Raw genomic sequence first — 9,753 nt, forward strand, 5'->3', positions numbered from 1 at the left:
ATCACGGTGAGAGAAGTCAGGGCAGAGAATAATGGTCAATTTTTGTAAAGAACTGATTATATAAACCAACGTTTTTTTGAAGTGTACATGTAGGCACCATGGCTATTGAACTCTCAGAGAAGGGTCTGAATCAAATCACACCAGGTAGTGAATGTTGGCATCTTGAAGGACACACACAGACACACAGACACACACACACACACACACACACACACACACACACACACACACACACACTTACATGTATAATTTGGTAGCAGAGTTGGAGGCAAGCAAACAAACTGAGCCCCGTCTTAGAAGAAGGAGCCTCCACAACCAACCATCGTCTGCGTCGTGAGCTCGTTGCTCCAGGACTTCACGCTGTTAATGCAGAGAACATCAAGTTCTCTTGAGTTTTCTTAAATAAAAATGGAGTTATTTTATTATACTTTTTTGGTGTGTGTTTATGCACACGATTGTGAATGTATACATATGTGTGGGTGCACGTGGATGTGCATGCGTGTGGAGGCCCGAGTTGATGTCAGATGCTTCCTCAGTTGCTCCCCATTTATTTTTAGTGGGTTTTTTTTTTTTGAGAGAGCATCTTTCACTGAGCCTGGAGCCTGCTGATTGGCTGTGCTGGCTGGCCAGCAAAACTCTAAGATGTCCCTGTCTCTGCCTCTCCAGTGAGTCTGGGGTTACAGGCTCTCACTTCCAGTGTTGAACATTCTAAGTGCGTCAGGCGTGCACGGCAAGCACCTTGCCAGCTAGGCAACATCTGAGGTGCTGTCCTCTCTGCTGCTTCCATCTTTAACTTTCCAGGCCTAATATTAATTCTAATAATTCTCGTGTCACAAGAATAATCGGAATCCCTTCGCCCCCCAAAAGTACTCATAACTTCCCCTTATCATTCATTTTACAAAGTCTCATTAAAACCTTAATCACTTGACCGATGTTTCACGGATCTCGAAACGCATAAATCTTCTACAGCATTTCTTTTTTTAGCCCGCTGGGTTTCTGCTTGTGTTTTGCCCCTACAAAAGCAGCCCAATTCCGTACAAATTGAAAAGACCTTCGCGCCGCCTTTGTCTCAAGTGAAAAATGAGCCCCATTTGATGGCTGACCTTCTAAACAAGTGCAGCTTCCACGGAAATATACTGGCTCTGTCGGCCCACAGCTGCTACCTTCTAAGAATCATTGCTTGTGTGCTCAAGGGAAAACTCGCAGAACTCATGAGGCCGACTTGATGGAACTCTCGAAAATACAATAAAACAAAATGGATGTATATAAACCATGAGTGAGGGCTTTGATTAGAAGCAAAGATGAGTATTTTTGTCCCAAAGACAGGCTGAGTGGTGTCAGCATTTGAGAAAATTGGCTGTTAACGTTGCCGATTACGGGGGAGACTTAAAATGGATGTTGCTTTTCACGGTCCTATCTCAAAATGGATACAAGTGAAAAATTTCAAAACTAGTGGAGTTAAAAAAAAAAAAAGTGTAGTTGAGACCATGCTGGTGTGTTGGAGCAGGTGAGCTAGCATCTTTTGTCTGTTCAAGGTCTGTTTTAGCAATTTTTCTCATTATTAATCCAATCAAGCTTAGGCTCAAAATAGCCATTGTGTGGGTCCACTGTGGAATGTCTTGGGATAGTAGGAAAAGAAACACAATTTCCTGATCCTTGTGCAGTTGGCTGTGACCCGACAGAATCACTTCTCTCTCCATATGTCTCATCCTGGCTCTTTGCCAAGTACTTTTCTCCTCCCTGGACCACCAGGAACAAGGGTTGTTATTTTTTTTTTTTCCTGTTAGAGACAGGGCATTTTGGAGTTTGCTAGAAGAGGAGGAAACTTTGTTTGCAGCCCTCACATTTCTTGCTCTTAGATACTCCAGTTGTATTGCAGTGATCGCCTGGGAACGTTCTGGATGATGCTTCCTGCTTTGTTGCACTGAGACATCTGTCCGATGCCCTGGTAGGATGAAGTGAATCCCAGGCCTCTTCGCTCCATCTTTAGAGGATCTGTTTTTGGGTCCACCCTTTTCTTTCTTCCTCCTGGCTTCTCTCTTTCTCCCCAGTGGGTCATTCAGGTTCTGTATGAGGATTTGTTTTATTATTCAGCTTCAAAGAGGATGGATATGATGCAGAGAATTCAAATATTAAATTGCAGGTACCCTGGCAAGCAGCCCCTGTAGATAAGCATAGGAGAAAATGTAATTAAAACCAATTAACATGAAATTGGAGTTTCTGGTCATTAATTGTGCATGGTTTGATTTAAGCGGCTGGAGCATCTTGGGTTTTTGCAAGAAGAGATTAGATCTGTGGTTGAAGGGCGAAGGATGCTTTTGTCTTTGCAGGTGACTTTGCTTGGAATTTCTGTGCAAGTTGCATTTCAAATTAGGAGTGAGATGGAGGTGACAGTGCTCTTGATAGCGCCACTTAGAACTTTCACCCTTCAAGATCACAAGACCCAGCTCTTTGCAGGCACCCAGAAGTTTCTACTGTCCTGAAAACAAATTCATATGTATGTATGTATGTATGTATGTATGTATGTATGTATGTATCTATCTATCTATCTATCTATCTACTTATTTATGCTATGGATGGTCATTGTAAAGAATTCCTAAGTAATAATATTGAAACTTTTTTCAGAGCTATTGCTTCCCTTTGAGCTGAGTGGCAGCTGGAAAAGCACCTGCTGTGATTGGCTGGCCCCGAAGCAGCTCTGCTATGATTGATTAGCTACAAAGTCATAGTTCTAGAAGCGGTTCTTGGGAGATAGAAGGTCCATCTTAGCTGTGCCTACCCCTTGCCTGACCATGACCACAGAAGCCCGTCCCAGCATCTTACCTAAGTTCTGCTTCTCAGGAGTTATAGGAAGAAGCTTCTAGAAATGTCCTGAAAGGAACTGAGTGCTGGCTGTAGCTCCCTGCCCCTAGGAGATAGGCCTATGGGGATAATTGCCCACCAGCTTCTAGGCCATCTAAGGACAAAGATGTAGGAGATGAGCACGGCTGGCTTTCAGACTGGGTTCCCCATGAGCGCTTGCCGGGTGGCTTGCTCCAAGCACTGACTAGAAGAGGCGGCGTGAGTCAGCAGCACCAAGGCCATGCCGTCCGGAAGGCCTGCTGCAGGCTCAAGCCTCCTGACTCCCTCCTGCCCAAGGTGAAGAGAGAGAGAGATGGTAGTAGAGACATGAGAGCCATTTTCCACTCCTGAGTTTATTTGGAGGGTGGGAAGGGGTGGGTTGTAGGTTTGAATAGAAAGACACGTTTGCTATTTTTAAAAGAAAGGAACGCACCTCTGCACGTCCCCAGTCCTGTGGCTGTGGATGTTAAGGTTAAGGTTTCAGGATGACTTCATCATCATCATCATCATCATCATTCTCGCATTAGAAGTTATATTCTATCACATATTTGTCCACGAAACATTAACAAAATATTCTTTGTCTTATCTTTGATATATATATTTTTTCTTTTTCTTTTTCTTTTTCTTTTTTTTATGGAACTAGGTATTGAACCTAGGGCTTCATGCAGTTTGGACAAGTGTTCTACTGTTGATATATTCCCAGCTCTATTTTTACTTTTTTTTGTGTGTGTGTGACATGATCTCACTAAGTTGATTAGACTGGCCTTGAACTTAAAACCTCCGTGTCTCAGCTTTTCTAGTACTTGGAATTAAAGGCCCATGCCACCGAGCCTGGCTATCATATATTTTTCAATGGACATTTCTTCCTACATTTTATACTATGAAGTGTGAAATTACTAAATGTAAAAGTCCTTGCTATACTTTTATTAATAGACCCACTCATGTGACATCAAAATTAATATTTAACCAGTAATGGCCAGATTAAAATGGACCATATAAAACATGGCAATTCTCGAGATGGACAGCAGGAGGTCTTATTTTATTTTGATGCTTTTTTCTGTATTTTGCTAATGTCGTCTATCAGCATGCGTTACATTTATAATCAGGAGACCTTTCACTGTTCCAGTCTGTAACATCAGGCCTCTTCATTTTTCAAGTTCAATTGAAAAGAGTGGTCAATTTAGAGATTAAAATGGATTCCAGCCATAAGGGACCCGTTAAGTCTTTTAAATAAATTATCCTTGGGATCCAAGCCAAGAGGAGCAGCAGTGGGAGTCTTAAAAGTGGTCCAGACGCATTTAGACACAAAGTTCACCCTGTTAAGTGGAGATCTGTGCTGTTTCTCCTTCACTTGACAATGCCACGCCCTCTGTTCAAGGGCGTGGGAGGGCTGCGGAGCAGCGAGAGTTTGGAGGACTCATCCCTTTGTAGCGGTGCCAATGACCTTCAAGGGTCCGTTTCTGCTCCCAGCTTCATTTCTCCTCCCCTAACTTCCTGTTTCCTTCACGTTGATACTGTGGGTGGGAGTCAGTTGGTTTTCTTGTAGTTTTGCTAAGGTTTTCAGTTTCTTAGACATGATTTCTAGTCCTCAAAGCTTTTTCAAAGGCCACGTCAAGGGTAACTGCCATAACAACTGGGTTGTAGCTGCTTCTTTAAAAGGCACTTAAAAGACTTGTTTCTCATGTTGGCTGCTAAGACTTTGGAATGGGAACAGATACCCGGTGAAGACGGAAGGTGTATAGGATGGAACCAATGTTGACACTCAGAGAAATGGCATTGAGGATGAGTAATGATTTCAAAAACTGCTGCACTCGGGCAGGGGCACGGGTACCACAGTGTTCATGTCTTGTGGAGCGCACTGATACGGAGAGTGGAGGGCAGCCTCACGTGTCGGTCCCGAGCTTCTCCCTTGTTTTGAGACACAGCCTGTCATACTTGTTGCAGCATCCAGCAGGGTACCTTCCCAGCAGGGTCAGGGATTCTCTTGTGTCCGCCTCCCTTTTCCTACAGCATCCCAGGTATTACAGGTGTGAGCCAATGTGCTCAGCTTCACCTGGGACCCCGGGGAGCCAAGCTCCGGTCCTCTCACAGATCTGGCAGGTGCTTTATCTACCCAGTCATCTTCTCAGCCTCTTGTGTTGCTCTTCCACAGGACCTGTTCACTTTTGTGGGTGGGAGGTTCTGTCCTAGGCTCATGTAAAGCCTCGAGCTCATTAGGCTTTTCGTAGCCTTCCCAGGGTGGTGATAAGTCAGTCAGAAAGTCTGGATCCGATAGGTTTGAGTGTACAGGGGATGCGATTTGTCTTGTCTAGACTGTGAGATAAGCGCTAGGGAGTGACTAGTACACACGGGAGGTTGACAGCGGGGCAGCCTGGGAGTCTTGTTTGGCTACGGATGTTCCTGAGATTCACTTAAACAAATAAAATCCCCCTTCCCTCTTCCCCACCCCTCTCACCCGATGCACAACGCCAGTGAGTTTGGGTCTGACCAGGAGCTAGTGCCAGGGGATGAGGGGAGCATTGTCTGAGATATCCGGCCCCTCTCTTCCTTTTCTGAAGGACACAGGTACATGTCTTCCACGCACAAAGGCTCCACACACTGAACTTGGGTGGTGAATGCTGAGATTTTTAATCATTCCAGGCACACTGTATCTTGACTATAAATGCTACAAGCTCCAGGGCTCAGTAGCGCTTTACACAAGTCACGCATGTTTTATATATATATGTGCAGGAGATTGGCACAGGATCTCTGAGGACCAAAGTCTATTGATGTTCAAGTCCCCTGTGTAAGATAATTCAGCATCTTTTTAGAAGCTGCTTGTATCCTCCTGTGTGTGTTAAATCATCTCTAGATGACGTGTGACACTCAATGTGAACGTACGCAAACAGTACTATAGGTACCATTCAGAGGAAATGACAAGAATAAATTGTATGCCCAGAATTTTTTTTTCAAGTACTTTTGAACTGAGGTTGGTTGGATCTTCCGATGCAGAACACACAGACGTGGAAGGTTGACAACAGTTGAAGATACATGAGTGGAGGTTTATCCAGCCAAATAGTGCTCCTCTTGAGTGCTAAGCACACAGAAAAAGCAGCAGGTAATGTCTGTGGTTTACGAGGAAGTGCTGCCTTGGCTGGGTATAAGAGGGATTGTGTTCGGATCCTATAGGATGTAGCAAGTTGTTCTGAGTGCTCCCCTGGTCATTTTGATGTCGATGCCATATGGCTAAAATTAGAAGGGCAACTGATAGCCAGTGTGTGTGTGTGTATGTGTGTGTGTGTGTGTGTGTATGAGAGAGAGACAGAGACAGAGAGACAGAGACAAAGGGAGATGGTGAAGGTGAGGGGAGAAGAAGGAAAGGAGGAAGAGGAGGAGGAGGAAGAGGAGGAGGGGGGGAGTTTGATTGTGTTCATGCCATAAGCTGGTTCTGGCCTATAAAGGCCATGGTGAAGTTCATATGAAGATGGTGTGTCTGTCCATGTGTTCAAATGTGCACCTCTCATACACAGAGCCTGAGTGGTTTGCTTGTTATCCATCATGTCAGACAGTGCTGTCTGCTCTAAATCTCAAACCCATCAGACCCACCTTGGCCTATGGCATCTGGCAGGCTGTAGCCAGCATCTTCATTGTCATGCTGTTGTTGTGAGGATTTGCCTGAGCGAAATCTCTGGAGTGGAGTGGGCTCCGCGCACGTCAGTCACTCAAAGGCACTGACCTGCATGGTTTTTCCGAGTTGCTGGAATTTAAACAAGAGAAAGGATTTTAAGTGAAAAAACCTGAGGGCTGTGGCACCATTTAAGAGTGTGGATTCTGACATTTAGGTCCCTACTATAGGCTTAACGTGCTCAATTATCGCTTTAGGGAAATGAAAATTGCTATAATAAGAGGTAATAGATTCAATAAAGTGTGCAAATTTTACCCAGTGTTTCAATGAAGAGCCTGTAGTTTATAATCTACGTTTCCTTCTTTCTTTTCTCTGTGTTCTCTGAGTAAAAGCAAAAGAGAGCATTGGCATTTAAAGTTAAGATGAGCTTCTCCAGTCATCTTTCTACATACACACACACACACACACACACACACACACACACACACACACACACACACTCACACACACACAGAGACACAGAGACACACACATGTGCATGCATACTCTGGTAGTTTTAATAAGAATGGCCCCCATAGGCTCCTCTGTATGAATGGGTAGTCATCAGGGAGTGGAACTGTTTGAAAGCATTACAAGGTTTAGGAGATACGGTCTCGTTAAGGAAAGTGTGCCGCTGGGCGTGGGCTTTGAGGTTTCAAAAGCCCAAGCCATCAGGACCAGTCAGTGTATCAGTCTTCCTCTATCAGTCTCTGTCTCTCTCTCTGACTCTGTCTCTGCTAGGAATACAGGACGTTGCTCTCAGCTAGCTCTAGCACCAGCCTGCATGCCACCGTGCTCCCTGCCATGATAATAATGAACTAAACCTCTGAGGCTGTAAGCAAGCCCTTCTATTAAACACTAGCTTACGTGCTGGTTTGAATAGAAATGGCACCTATAGCTTCATATATATGGCTGCTTGGTCACCAGGGAGTGGTGCTACTTGACCCAGGTTAGGAGACGTGCCCTCATTGAAGGAAGTGTGTCACCGAGGGTGTGATTTGTGGCTTCAAATGCCCAAGCCAGGCTCAATCTCTCTCTCTCTCTCTCTCTCTCTCTCTCTCTCTCTCTCTCTCTCTCTCTCTCTCTCCCTCCCTCCCTCTCTCTCTCTCCCTCCTTCCCCTCTCTCCCCCTCTCTCCCTCCCTCCCTCTCTCTCTCTCCCTCTCCCTCCCTCCCTTCCTCCTTCCCTCCCTCCCTCCCTCTCTCGCTCTCCCTCTCTCTCTTCCTGCTGCTGGTATATTGAGATGCAGAACTCTCAGTTTCCGCTCCAGCACCGTGTCTGCCTGAGTGTCAACATGCTTCCCGCCATGACTATAGTGGACTAAACCTCTAAGACCATAAGCCAGCCCCAGGTAAATGTTAGCGTTTGTTGCTGCAGTCATGGTGTCTCTTCACAGCAATAGAAGAGTGACTAAGGCACATGCACATATATGTGCATACACACCACACACATACACATATGCACATGCACACACATGCTCTCTTTCTCTTTCTTTATCACTATTCTCTCTTTAAGGCACTGTTAAAGAAATGTTTGACGTGATGGCCTACAGGTGCGTTTGTTCCAAGCCCTGTGAGGCAAATAGAGAGCAGGAGCTGAAATGCTATTGCCAGAGAGTTCAGAAATATACTTTTCATTAAAAATTTACATGTGTTTTCAAGTGTGTGCAGGTGCACATGGAAGCCATAGGGCAAACCCGCCTGTCATCCTCAACAACATTGTGAGGCGAGATTGCTCACCAAGTAGGCAGGGCAGGCTGGCTATCGAGCCCTGGCGTCCTCCTGTCCCTGACTTGCCGGCACTGGGGCTTCGTGTGCAGTCACCGCACGCAGTTTTCTGTGCAGGTTCTGGGACTGAAGTCAAGTCCTCAGGGCTACACAGCAAGCACTGCGTGACTGGCGTCTCTTTCTCCAGTCCAAGGACTGCAACTTCTTTTGGCACACATGGCTAGAATTTAATTATTCAGACATTGGAACAGTTTTTCATTGTATCTGAGGAAGATTGGCATTATAGAAAGTATTCATTTGAAGATAATTAAAATGCATTTTATTTGGAGGAATTGGATTTCTTAAAATTTTTGTCAGGCTATGGACAAGGTCAGTTTAGGTGCTATGTGGCTGGAGGCTAACCCCAGCAAGGCATGATCTGATGAGTTCTGTGAAGCTAATTTCTGCTGTGCTAGCCTCTTTTCTTAGGAAAAGAACTCACTTCATACCTTTTTGTATGTATGTATGTATGTATGTATGTATGTATGTATCTATCTATCTATCTATCTATCTATCTATCTATCTATCTATCATCCATCTATCTGTCCTCCTTCATGCGTCTTTCCATTCTGTTGGTTCTATGTCCTTGGAGAACCCTGGATAACACATGATGCTTTGTTGCCTTTGTTGACTGTATGACTGCTGTTGTCATATGTGTCTCTGAAGTTCTTTCTCAAAGATTTCTCAGGAATGCAATTCCTCTCTGTTGCATCCTCATGAGAGACTGTCAGACTTCTCTTCATGTTAAGGAAACTTTGTAGTGTGTAAGTTAAGAATTTGTAATAGTGCATGCAGGCTAGTATGTATGGTGTTTGCCTTTGCACGGCCCTAACAATAAGGCTGCCTAGGAAGTCAATGGAAAACCAACTTCAGGAGAACATTGACTGTTGAGTAAGCTTCCAAGTGCCACTTATTTCTGTAGGCACGCTGGGGATTTCAGGGGCGTCTGGGAATATGACCTCAGAGAGGAGTCTGGCAACATTTCATTATTTTTACTTATTTTGTCTTTAGAAGAGAGACCTGTACATGTAGTCTTCTCTTGTTAGTTTGAACTCTCTCTTTCTCTATAGAGCCATGTCTGCGTTCTACCTCACCATGGCTTTAGGGCTGGTTTACCATAGCTTCTATGTTGCGTTGGGTGTCTTCTGGATTTCATTTCAGCAAGTGGGGAGCTTATGTCCTCTGAGCATGGAGGTCATCGATGGAAGGGCAGATTGCTCTCCTCTCTGCTAACAGGAGCATTGTTACCTGTGGTGTTCCCACAGGCTCATGAAGGTCTTTCCAGAACTACTACAGGAACACACACACATACACACACACACACAGACACAGACACACATACACACAGACACAGACACACACACAGACACACACACACACACACACACACAAACACACACACACACACACACACACAGAGAGAGAGAGAGAGAGTGGAGAATATGAATGTATGTGTATTGTATGTGTGGTGTATATGTGTGTGAGTATGAGCATGTATATGAAA

This window comes from Acomys minous (assembly GCF_964271855.1).
Source record: "Acomys minous genome assembly, chromosome: 3".
In the NCBI taxonomy this organism is placed as follows: domain Eukaryota; kingdom Metazoa; phylum Chordata; class Mammalia; order Rodentia; family Muridae; genus Acomys; species Acomys minous.